The sequence below is a fragment of the Muscardinus avellanarius genome (genome assembly GCF_963383645.1).
Source record: "Muscardinus avellanarius genome assembly, chromosome: 15".
NCBI lineage: Eukaryota > Metazoa > Chordata > Mammalia > Rodentia > Gliridae > Muscardinus > Muscardinus avellanarius.
This window is the reverse complement of record NC_137801.1, coordinates 86,815,569-86,828,796: the sequence shown is the minus strand read 5'-3', so window position 1 is coordinate 86,828,796 and position 13,228 is coordinate 86,815,569. Positions and strand designations below refer to the sequence as shown.

Sequence of the window (13,228 nt, the reverse complement as noted above, 5' to 3'; positions counted from 1 at the left end):
CAAGGCGTGTGAAGGAGAGCGTGTGTATGTCCTGAGGTGGCCCTGAACCAGAAAGCAGGCTCTTTGGGAGAGTATAAAAAATGCCCCAGGGCAGCTTATAAACCACAAATTTATTTATTCATTTGTTTTTGGTACCAGGGATTGAACTCAGGGGCATTTTACCTTCGAGCTACACTCCCAGCCCTTTTTCTTTCTTTCTTTCTTTTTTTTTTTTCTTTTTTAAAATTTTGAAATAGGGTCTGGCTAAATTGCTGAGGCTGGCTTCAAACCTGAAGTCCTCCTATCTGAGCCTCCCAAGTACTAGGATTACGAGCCTTTCACCACCACCACTCCCACAGTTCTAGAGACCAAGACTTTCCAGACTGGTGCCGGGATGCTTTCTGGATCAGCAGCCACGCCTTCTGGGTTCTCCTTGGTGGAAGGGGTGAGGGTCTCTCTGGGGGCTCTTTTGGAAGGGCGTGGATCCCATTCCCAGAGGCTTCACCTCCTCAAAGGCCCCGCTTTCTAATATTATCACCTTGAGAGGTAGGATTTCAACATGGGAATTTAGGGGACATGGACATTCAGGTGACGGCACCAGCCGTGAAGGGTTTTAAGCCTCGAGGAAGATGTCCACACACATTCTCTAAGCAATGAGAAACTCCTGCTGCTTTGAACAGGGCAATGACGACACGCCGCTGCCTATCTGGGGAACGAGCCTTTGCAGGGCTGAGCTGGAGGGACGGGGTGAACCCATAGGAGGGGCAAGGGCATAATAATCCAGGTGAGGACAAGTGCAGTAGGGCCGATGAGGCTTCCTCCCACCCCGGCACAGTCATCCCTTAGCTGCACTCGCCAAGAGCAGCCTGGCAGAGGGAGGCCCGGCTTCCTTTCCCGGGCCTTGTAACTTCACTCTGAGTCTTGGGTCCCCTCCTTCCTCTGCCGTCCTACATCTGGACGATTTTCCTTCTAATGACTGCCATAGCCATAACTATAATAATTACAGCGGCCATAATAGGATTCCGAATGGACCGGAGGCCTTTATTCTGAGGATGCTAATATGCGTGAGGAGGGGGTGGGAGGGATCCTGGCAGAAATGTGATTAGATCCAATTGGCTGGAAAATAACTCTGGGCAGTGTGGAGGGGACCCAGCCAAGAGGGCCAGCCTTCGGAGCATGGAATTGCTCCTGGGTAAGAACACAAGAGCACCTGTCCCCGTAGGAAGGGCAAGGTCGACTCCTGGTGACTGGGACACATCAAGTCTGTGTGTGCATGCGTGTGTGTGTGTGTGTGTGTGCGCGCGCGCACGTGTGTGTTACTGGTGATTGAGCCCAGGGCATTATATATATTTCTGCACTACACTCCCAGCCCTCTTTTTATTTTTTGTTTTGCTATGTTGCCGAGCTGGACCTGCGACTCCCCTGTCTCAGCTTCCCAAGTACCGGGATTACAGGTACGAGCCACCCCACCCAGCGGGGACACCCGTACTAGACTGGCCTTGGCTGGCAGTCATGACAAAGGCCCCCCATCTCTAAGGAGCCTTCCCGGGGTCTCCAGCAGACAGTGGCTCTCCACCGTCACCACAAGCTCTTCTACTGTTGGGCTTTAATTAACCTTTCGTACATGCGACGTGACAGTGCTTTGTGAATTACAAAGCCTGTTCAAACCCACTCTCTCCTTTAATCCTTCCCACAGCAGAGGCTAGCGTTATTTTGGTCATTCCGAATTTGTTCCTCAAACTTGGTTAGAGCAGATAATGTTAAATACTGTGGAAGAAAGTCTGCGTGGGGCTAATGCTGGATACCAAGCCCCGATATGCAGGAGGTGCCTGGCTGACTAAGCCCCCAGGCTGGATTCAAACTCCAGGCCTGTCCAGGCTGTCTGTGGGGCCTCGCACATGCTAGGCAAAGGCTCTGTCACCGAGCTACACCTTCGGGCCACTCTTATATTCATTTATAACTGTGTTAACTACCAAATTTTAGTACTTTATTTCTGCATGATTTGAACAGTTTGTCTTCCTAAACACATGGGAAAAACCTATTAAAAAAGGCTTTACAGTTAAAATTTATTACTGTCAGCGCCTATATGTGGCAAGAAGGATGCGAGTTTCTTTTATATGCCTGTGATATTGAGCAACGTTGGTCAGGCATATAGTACTGCAGCTAATTAATAAATATCAGCGAATTAGCGCATCCTACTACTAATCCTCCGGACTTTGCTGGCTTCCTATGAAAACACTGGCTTCTAGTCTCATCCTTAAATTTCTTCCAAGCATTTTATTTCCAAAAACACTGGGATCTTTCTAAATTATTTTGCAGCCAGTTTTTAAAATAACGTCTAATATTTGGGAAGAACATTAGTGTGCTCATTATAATGAGAGAATTGAGGCCGGGCAGGGAGAGTTTAAATCATCACCTCCTGTTCAGTGGCCTGATGACGGGGACTTTCCTCAGTGTTTCTTTGGAAATGATGGAAAGAAAGGACAACCGACAGTTTCTCTGCCCGGCAGACGCGGGCGTCCTCATTGAGCGAGCCCGTGCTGCCACCTGGTGGCAGAACTTGGTGTCTTCTGCTCGCTTGTGGGAAATGCGCCCACATTGACTCAGCGAGCCTTTGCAGGGCCAGTTGTACTCCCAGGCACCAGATGCTGAGCATATGGTTGAAAGAAAAGATAAGATTGTTAGTAGGGCGCAGAGGCGCATATCTGTAATCCTAGTATTTGGGAAGCTGAGGCAGGAGGATCACGGGTTCACGGCCAGCCTCAGCTACTTAGTGAGGCTCTCTGCAACTTAGTGAGACCTTGTTTCAAAGTAAAGAATAAAAAATAGGGCTGGAAGTGTAGCTTGGAGGGAGAATGCCCCTGGGTTCCATCCCCAGTACAAAAAACAAAAAAACCTTAGAGAGACTCTATTTATGCCAGCCGGGTGGCCGTGGAGGGCTTCCCGGGAACAGATGTTCAAGCCCAAACCCGGCTGATGAGCAGGAATCAGGCCCTCGAGCGGTTCCCCAGGCCGAGGTGCAGCCTGAGGGGCCGGCTCTCAGCGCCGCTAGGAGAGAGCGTCCAGACGAGGGCCAAGAGACGGGCAGCAACCGCATCACACAAGGCCTTCTAGAATGCTCCATGCATAGTGGAAGATTTTAGCACCAAATTCCCTTTGAGGATATTCGTGTTCAAGTTTGGACTTTCTATTAAATCCTCAAAATAGGTACAAGCAGCAGCTATTCAGGTAGCACCCCTACCTCCACCCCCACAACTCACTCATACTGTATAGCTGCATGTTAAAATTATATGGAGATTTAAAAATTTTTTTGGTACTAGGCATTGAACTCAGGGACTTTCTACCTCCAGGCTAACCCCCAGCCCTTTTTATTTTTCAGTTTTGAAACAAGGTCTCACTAAATTGCCTCGGCTGGCCTCGAACCTGCAATCTTTCTGGCTCAGCCTCCTAGGCATGTTCCATCGCCCCAGCCTCTCTTTTTAAAAAGAAATGTTAAGTATATGGCATTCTTAATTGACACCTAGTAATCGTACCTATTTACACCCCCAGTCTTATATTATTTTTTTATTTGGAAACACGGTCTTGCTCAGTTGCTGAGGCTGGCTTTGAACCTGTGATCTTCCTGTCTCAGCCATATTGTATACAGGTGTTTCAACACCTGTATACAATATGTAATGATCACATCAGAGTAGTCGGTGCATCTGTAGCCTCAGACATTTATTATTTTTTGTGTTGGGAACATTTAAACTCCTCTTCTTAGCTACTAGGAAATATTCAGTTAATCATTGTCAACCATAGTTATTTCATTGTGTTACAGAACATTAGAAGTTATCCCTCCCAGAACTGCACATCCAAACCTATCCTGTGCCCACGAGCCATCCTCTCTCCACCGCTCTCTCCCCAGATCCTCCCGGGCTCTGGCTACCACTATCCTATGCCCTCCTTCTTCAAGTTCAACGTTTCAGCTTCCAAATGTGAGAACATGCAGTGTTTGTCCTTCTGTCCTTGACTTCTTCACTTAACCTAATGTCCTCCTGTCCCATCTATATCGCTGCAAATGACAGGATATTATTCTTGTTATTGCTAAAGAGTATTTCGTTACCTATACTATTTCAATACTTATATATGTATGTATGTATGTATGTATTTATATATATGCTATGTTTTCTTTGTGTGTGTGTGTGTGTGTGTGTGCGTGTGTGGTACTGGGGATTGAACTCAGAGGAATTCTACCTCTGGTCTACACCCCCAGTCTTATTTTATTTTTTTATTTGGAAACACGGTCTCGCTCGGTTGCTGAGGCTGGCTTTGAACCTGTGATCCTCCTGTCTCAGCCTCCCAAGCACTGGAACTCCAGGCGTGCGCCACCATGCCCAGTGTGTTCATCTTTCCGTGAATACTGAGGTTGATATTTCAGTCAGTGTTCTTACCGCTGTGGCCCAAACTACCTGACAACCTCAACTTAGAGGAAGAAAGATTTGCTCACAGTTCTGAAGATTTCAGTTCATGTACATTTAGTTCATTTTCACACCCGCTGCCAGGACATGATGGTGAGAAGCCGGAGGAGAAGGACAGAGCTTGTGGTCAGCCCCTACTGGCAGGAGAGAGAAAAAAATCTGGGAGCTGCAGCAGCCAGCCTGGGCCAGGCCCCAGGGACCCTTCCCAGCCACCAAGCCGCACCTCCAACATGGCGCCCAGGGAGCCTGCGGTCTGGACATTTTATACCCAACTATAACAATTGATTCTCATCTTGGCTGTTGTGAGTAGTGCTGCCATAAATATGTGAATGCAGACATCTCTTAGACATATAACTTTTCCTTGAATTGCTGGTGGTCTGAAGGACAGTGTTCCCTACCCTCTACTGAGTCTTGCTAAGAATTCTTGTAGGCAGAAGTGGGGGCAATTGCTTGTGCTGCTTTGCTTGCTTGTTTTTGATAGGGAAATATAAAATTCTATCACAAAAAACGCCTACAAAAAAGTGCACATTTAATAAATTTAATAACTTCATCATTATCACCACAAATAAAAGGAATAAGACGCTGAACTGTCTAGAAACGCTATATGGACCAGAGATGCAGCCAGCACCCGGGAGGATGAGGAGAAGCATCCTCTGTGGTTGAATACAATACATCCTCGCTAGTCTGAAATACACGGCATTAATCCAAAAAGAATAATCAAATCCTACATGGAACACGTAACTAAGTAATTAAAATAGTTAGAAAATCAACAAATCAGTCAGCCCTTGCAGAAAGCTAATTGTAACAGCTAAAAAAAATCAGAAAATAATTAAAAGAGAAAGAAATATTAGCCCAAGAATGGAAACCAAGACTTGACTCTTTATTAAAAAGTATGACTACAGTAGTCTTGCTTGACCAAGCAACAAAAGAGAAAGAGTATTATGAGGATATTAACTTGTTTTAAGGAGGCAATTATCATCATTTAAAAAGGCAATTATCATCATAGGAAAAAAAACATTTTTTTCCTTAATGTTATCTACTAGTTCAGGCAACTGTAACTGCTGTGAATGACTGCAGATTAAATTAAATTGCTTGGGAATCCGCGCTGTTGAAAAGTCCAGCCCTGGCGTCATAAGGAAGAGGCATACCGTCCAGCCCTGGGGTGGTGTGGGCAGGAAGGCCAGATCCTGGGGGACACTGCGCTTACCACCCTCCGGTCCCACTGGCCACAGAGGTGCCGGTTCACCATCGCTCCCCGTCCCCAGGCTCTGAAGGAGGGTGGCTTTGTGGTGACTCCGCTCCCACAGCACTACCTCCTATCCGTGGCCCTCTCTGGGTTCCAAAGGCCTCAGCTGCTTCTACTGAAACGAAAACCAACATGGAAATCCAGAGTGCTGCTAGGGAACTGCCCGCCCTGCACACTCACCGCCAAGTCATGAGAATTTTTCCTAACGTGCCCAGATGCGTGGCGAAGCCGGCCCACTGGGAGACACCCAGACTCCTGTCCTTGCTGCTGGCTGGAAACGGATGCTGAAACTAACCAGAGCGATACGGGTGCAAATGGCCTCAGCAACCCACGGCCCTCGGTCGTGCTCCCTTCCCACGGCCTCCCTCCTCCACCCGCTGCCAGAAAGAGGGTGGTGCCCACGTTCTGGAAACAGCTGGGAGCACGCCCGCAGTCGGCCAAGCTGGCAAGGGCACCGTGGGCTGTCTGAGAGGATGCCTGGGAAGCACTTAGGATGCATCCGTGACCACCAGGGGATGGTTTGAGGAAATGGGGCTTCGTTCTGGAATGGATGCTGTAGAAAGCAAGGATAATCCTTGGGTTGGATTGGAGATCTTGCTCCATTTGGTTATTTTGTTTTTGGTGCTGGGGATTGAACGAAGGCACATTCTACCTCTGAGCTCCACCTCCAGTCCTTTTTAATTTTTTATTTTGAAACAGCACCTTGCCGCCATTGCTGGGGTTGGCCTCGAACCAGAGATACTCCTGTCTCAGCCTCCCAAGTACTAGGATCATAAGCAAGCACCACCACGCCCAGCTAGTATCTCCGTAAATCTTATCTAGAAGGCTATGAAATGATGTCAAAGGTTCAGTTGGCTTTAGCCACAATGGAGAAAGGTTGCCCTTGGTCAGAAAGCAGTGGTGACAGTCATAGAGGTGAACGTCTGGTCATTCTTGTGACCTGAACAAGACTCTGGCTTGCTCTGTCCTTGGGCACGACCGTGGAGCGGCCTTCTTTTGTCTTGGCTAGTTTGGCCACTGAGTGGTCTTGTCTGGTATGGATGTTCTGAGGAATTGCTTCTGCCCAACGCGAGGATGCCAGCTCACGGCCACACCAGCCCAGCCTGGCCGTCAGCCCGGCTGTTTCTCAGGGGAATGCAAGCGCAAATCCTGGTACAAAAAAGAAAAAAAATAGGATTTTTTTTTTTAATTAAAGAAACAAACAGTGGCTAATACCAGAAAGAGAAGCCGGAGTCTAGGGAAACTTGTTGAGGTGTCTTTCCCCTCACATGAATGCATATTTTAATTGAAGGGAGAGAAAAGAAAGAAAGATACAGAGCTGTGTCATGGGCCGATGGCTTCAGCGATGACGTCATGGGTAAGAACAATGTCTGCCTGCAGGAGGATGCCGGTACGTTTTTTGAAGGCACCTTGAAGAGAAAAAAGGATCACTCTGAAATTTTTTTGTGTGTTTTGCCTATTTTTATGAATATAGTTAAGCTCGATATATAAGGATATGAATACAATACTTTGAAATGTATCTTAATTTGCATACAACAATATAGAAGGGCCTCATGTCATTAAGTCATTTTTTTAGTGACTATTATTATTATTTTTCTTATGTGTGGTACTGGGGATGGAAACCAGGGGCATTCTACCTCCAAACTATACCCCAGCTCTATTTTTTATTCTTTATTTTGAAACAGGGTCTCACTGAATTACAAAGGACCTCACTAAGTAGCTGAGGCTGTCCACAAACCACGGTCAGCCACAAAGCCTGGCTATTATTTAAAAAGACCTTTCCCTAGTTTTCTGCCTTAGGATCCTTGTCTACTCTCTAATTGTTCTTTAATGTAACTGATACTAATATCAACATAATATGTAGATTTCTAATGATTTTTGAATGAGTTTCATGTAAGTAACACCAACAAAAAGTGGCAGTCATAATTAGCAAGTTTTAAAGAGATGGGGGGGGGTTTACTGGTGATGGAACCCGGGGACATTCTAACTCTGAGCTACATCCCCCAGCCCTATTTTTTATCCTTTATTTTGAAACAGGGTCTCACTGAGTTGCAAAGAGCCTCACTAAGTAGCCGAGGCTGTCTGCAAACCGGAATCTTCCTGTCTCAGCCTCCCGAATGCTGGGATGACAAGCGTTTGCCACCATCCCGGGCTTTGAAGAGATTATTTTTATCTTGCGTGTTCTCTTTTAGATTTGTTCTGTAGCATGGAGGCAGTAGGCATTCCTCACTCCTTAAATTTTTTGATGAATTATTATTAAATTAGAAAAGTTGTCTAGAGGCTGACTTTTTTTCTGATACAGGAGAGGAGGTAAAAGGGAATCCAAGAATTCCTTTACATTCCCGGGTCAGATGTGTACTCAGCCTGGAGCGCCCTCTGGCGGCCAAATCTAAAGTAAAGAAATTCATCCGAGCCCCCTCCCTGTAATGATGTCCTGTCTCCCTCTAGGGGCTAAAATGGGCACAGCAAGGTGTCTACTCTGAATAGCCACTGTTGGTTAAATTTCTATTTACAGCATCCGGAGATGGAGAACTGGGAGGAGTCTTAGAGGTCCAAATAGTTTAGTTTCTTTATTTTCAGAGGAAAAGTATCCAGGGTTCCGAATACAGAAGCAACTTGCTCAAAGCCATAAAGACTCTGGCAACTGAGCTCCAGCTTCCTGGCGTCCAGTGAGTGTCGTGAATTCTGCCTGCTGGCCCAGTCCTACTCTGGGTGCTACAGCACCGCTTCCCTCCCCGCCCTTCCTTGGAGAGAGAGAGAGAGAGAGAGAGAGAGAGAGAGAGAGAGAGAGCATTCATGGTGTGTGTGTCTGTGGCGAGGTGAGTAGGCATTAGCAGTCCTTCCTGTCTAACAATCTGAGCACCTGTGCATAGGCTGCCACCCCACGTGTACACCATGCAGTTTTCTGTCCCCCACCCCATCCTCAACAGACCTGTGACTCCATTTCTCTTTCTGATGTTTAACTGGGACTGTCACATCCACGACCTGAACACTAATGGGACCACTGCGTCTCACACTCTCCCCTGCAGATAAAAACCCAGGTCTGGCTTGGAGGTAGCACGGCCCTGGGTTCAGTCTCCAGTACCAAACAGCAAAGAAACAAACAAAACACCACAACAAAACCACCTCCACCAACTGACGTGTAGCACTGGAAAGGTGACTGGAGATTACGAATGACCGCAGCGTCTCTAGTCTGAGTTTTTCCTGAGCCCCGTTTGTGTCAGAGTCCTAGAGCTGTTATAACAGGTTACCTGACTTTGAACAACAGAAATGCATTCTATCGTGGTTTTGAGCAGAGCGGGTTGGGATCCCTTTTGCTGAGCCAGAATCTGGGTGTTGGCAGGCAGGCCTCTCTCCAGAGATTTTAGGACAGCACCTGCTCCTTGCACCGCACCACTGCAGACTCTGTCCTCTTCGTTTATAAGGCCTTCTGTCTGTGAAAAGTGCGCTCTCTCTCTCTCTCTCTCTCTCTCTCTCTCTCTCTCTCTCTCTCTCACACACACACACACACACACACACACACACACACACACACTAGGTCACTTGCCGTTTCTTCCTGGTCCATGATGGTTAATCCAGGACCATCTCCCCAGAAAACATCTTGAAAGTCACTTTTTCCAGAAAAGATAATTTCAGAGTCTCCATAGAGTAGGACCTGATATTATAGTAACCATACTCAGTGTACTAAAGTACTAAAGAACCAGTTCTTTCTAGTTGTTTTTGCTTTTTGGTACTGGGTAGGGATGGAACCCAGAGACATTCTACCTCCAAGTTATACAGCCAATCCAGTTATATTTCTGATTTGGAAAGAGGGTCTCACTAAGATGCCGAGGCCGGCTTCAAGTCTGTGATCCTCCTGTCCCCGACTCCCAAGTACTGGGATTACGAGCGTGCACCACCGTGTCTGGCGAGAACCAGTTCTTTCTGTGCACACACTCAGCACAATCACTCCCGCTCCCTCACTGCCTGTTTCTCTCCCCTTCCTCGTGGTCACAAGCCATGTCACCTCCCCCAGGATGCTCAGTGTCCCTGCAGGGACTCATGTTAGAGGACCTGGCTAAGTTTCTGCTTAAAGATCTGTTCTGTCGCCATCACCACGCAGAAGAAAGGTCATAGCCAAGGACATCCCTTAGCCATCTGCGAGGAGCCGCGGCCACGGCGAACAGTCGTGGGGTTTTCTTGTCTGGGTCTTGATTGTCATCATGGTCCTGTGTCCCTCAGGCCTCATCAGAGGTGGGGATGGTCCTCCTCTGCTCACCACGGACATCACCAAATTGCCCAAGGTACAGAAACGACCTACATTTGGTTGTATTTTTCCCAGTTAAGGGTACGAGGTATTTTGACATGCCTTCCGAGTGTTGTGTGAGAATAAATTTTCTACTCTAAGCTCAGTAGATGGGAGAGATCTCCGGTTCCAGAACATAATGTCCATGACTTGGACGTCAAAGTCGACCGTTTGCCTCCCTCGGCACTTGGTCTCGGCTGTTCCTGAGCTTCGTTAGAAACACCCACTTTCCCACAAACTTCTTGCACTGTCTCCTGCAGGGCACGTTTCGGGGATTCATGGGGCTGTTTACTGACAGAATCCAGTGATGAAGGGGCCAGTAGGGCCCCAAAGCCTCCACGGGACCACAGGAAGCAGGATGCTCCTGGGAAACCTTATTACCAGGTAACTTATCTTGGTGTCTAAATAGAGAAGACCCACAAGAGCCTCCCCTCTCCCTGAGAATGGGATGCACAGGGACCACTCTCTAAGTATCTGGCTGAATGCAGGATGATTCCAGCCAATCTTCGTGAGACCGGCAGCGTCTCTACCACCCCCTTTAAGCGGCAGGTGGAGTGAGCCCGCCAGTCCCGGGGGGACCCTGGAAGAGGACTCTGGTTCAGGCCCTCAGATATGAAAATAAACCTCAAGTATGCAAACCCACCGGTGCTTATTTAATCCTTTGAACACTGCCTGCAATTCCAGAGCAGCGCTGAGCTACAACGGAGTGAAGCTCACCCCACCCTCGCCCCTTTAGATCCAGAGCCAGCGGATTCTGTCCACACTTCAGGATGAGCTTCCTGGCCCAGTTCCTCTGCCTCCTAGTGATAGGAGTTCAGGGTAAGCACCTTTGCTCTGTAGACTTTGGGCTAAAAATTTAGGCCTTGATGCAGAGACAATGTGCTTTCAGTGTGCTTTGGAGATTGCAGTGACATGCGGAGTTCTGGCTTAACTCTCACTAGGACACAGAGTCCCAGGCTGACAGTGAGGCGGAGGTACAAACAGCCTTGAGCCTGTTCTCCGCCTCCTCGACACCCATGCAGTGCTCGTCTTGCTTCTCATACTTTGGGAGAGGTAAGGCACCGTGCTACCTGGATGGGTGTTCTTGCAGGCTGCAGGGGGAACATCGTCCTGACTCAGTTTCCAGAGACCCTGGTGGCATCTCAAGATGACTTCATCTCCATCACTTGTAGAAGCAGTGCAGAGATAGGTACCTCCATGGCCTGGTACCAACAGAAACCCCAGGAGGCTCCCCGGCTGCTCATCTTCGGGGCCTCTGCCCGCACAGCAGGAACCCCCTCCAGGTTCCAGGGAACTGGCTCTGGGCTCCACTTCACCTTAGCCATCCACGGTGTGGAAGCTGGAGACGTCGGGGCGTTTTACTGCCAGCAGCACTTCAGCCAGCCTGTCCCACGGTGACAGAGCCCCGTACAAACATGTCCTGGCTGAGCTGTAGACCCTGCCCTGGCTCAAGACACCTGCTTCCTGTCAGAGGCACAGCACTGGGTTGTCCATCTTCTCCAGCTCTGTGCCCTGACCTAGTAAATCAGAGGCAGAGTGTTCGCCTCATGTTTATGCCAGATCTGCACAGAGGAGAAGGTGAGGAAGGATTCGTGTATTGAATTTGCGTGACCTGTCTCTGCGGCACAGCGCAGTGTTACACTCTGTTGTTTCTCAAGATTCTGCGGCGTGGCTGGGTGGTTCTCTGCTGCTGCGCCTGGTCTGCCTCAAGCAGCGGACACGCCCCTCTCCCCACCAGGTGGGGCCGTCCATCAGCTCGGCGCCTCAGTTCCCCTCACTGCCATGACCGTTGGAGGAGTGGTGGCAACGTCACAACCTCAGCTGCAAACATTTAAGGGCGAATTCTCTGTAGAAATATTTAATGGATAGCAAAACTGCTTTAAGTGGCCACCATGCACCTGCAAGTCCGAGCAGTAGCAGAGATAAATTACTCCTTCCCACCGGGGTGACCGCCCTCTGCCAGCCCCTCCCTGCACCTCTCTGGCAGCTGGTTCTGCCTCCTGGCTGGGGGCCTCCCCCTTACATTCGGCTGCTCTTCCTCCAACAGACCATGGCTTTACATTCTAAGGGTACAGTCCTTGGAGTGGTTTGGATTTGAGGGTGTCCCCCAGCTCTCTCAGAAATGGGTGGCAATGTTAAAATAGGGCTTGGATGTAATCTCAGCAGTGGGTAAACCCATTACATCTGGGTGTCCCAGATGCCAGTCTCGGTTACCTAGTGAGGCCCTCAGCAACTCAGCAAGACCCTGTTTCAAAATAAAGAATAAAAAGCCAGGCGTGGTGGCGCACGCTTGTAATCCCCGCGCTTGGGAGGCAGAGACAGGAGGATCGCGCAGGTTCGAAGCCAGCCTCGCTGGCTTAAGAGACCCTGTTTCCAAATAAAAATATAAACAATAGGTCTGGGAGTGTAGCCCGGAGGTAGAAGGGTTCCATTCCCAGTACCACCAAAATAATAACAATACAAATAAAATAAAATAAAGAATAAAGAGAGCTGGGGTATAGCTCAGATGCAGGATGCCCCCTGGTTAAATCTCTCTAATACAAAAAAATAAATTTTATAAGTATTACTAATCCCTAATTAAGAAATATCTCAGTCTATGAGGAAGGAAAAGAATCAGAATGCAGGACGGCCACCGTGAGGACATACAGAGGGTGCTGGGAGTGGTCACACTGGGATTGTATCAGGCAAAGAAAGAAGTCACAGTTACCCTCAGACACGACAGTGTAACGAGAAACAGCTAAAGGGGAAAAGAGAACAAAGATCATGTAGAAACCGAGAGGGAGTTGACACACAAAATCCACGAGTCCCCGAATGAAGAACTGCACTGGGAATGTGCCCACCGAGTGCTGAGGTCTGCTGTGCTGCGCCGACCCCAGGAGGCGTGACGGACTGCTGCAGACGCTCCCCACCCGGGTGAGCAGGAGTTCATCTGAGCGATGAATCGGTGCGGACCCTTAGAACATACTCATTTCTAGAAGGTGGCATTCCATGGGGTTTGCAGGGACAATGACATGTTTACATTAAAGTTTAAATTTTGCATCCTCAGTGTTAGGAAGAGGATGCCCTATTCTAACCCTACACTGTGTCTGCACGCGTGCGCATGCACACAGTGGGGATTAAATCCAAGGGTATTCTACCTCTCAGATACGCCCGGCCCATTTTTTTAAAACAGGGTGTCACTAAGTTACTGAGGCTTTTATTAAGTTGCTGAGACTTACCTCAAATGTGTAATCCTCCTGTCTCAGTCTCCTAAATACTGGG

At 48.4% G+C, this 13,228-nt stretch overlaps 1 gene segment (V, D, J or C); it reads left to right on the top strand.

Annotated features, from left to right (window-relative positions):
* Nucleotides 1-10,456: 10,456 nt before the first annotated feature.
* On the top strand, nt 10,457-11,365 carry LOC308274051 (immunoglobulin kappa variable 3-15-like). The segment is given in 3 exons: nt 10,457-10,521; nt 10,704-10,786; nt 11,058-11,365.
* The last annotated feature ends 1,863 nt before the right edge of the window (nt 11,366-13,228 follow it).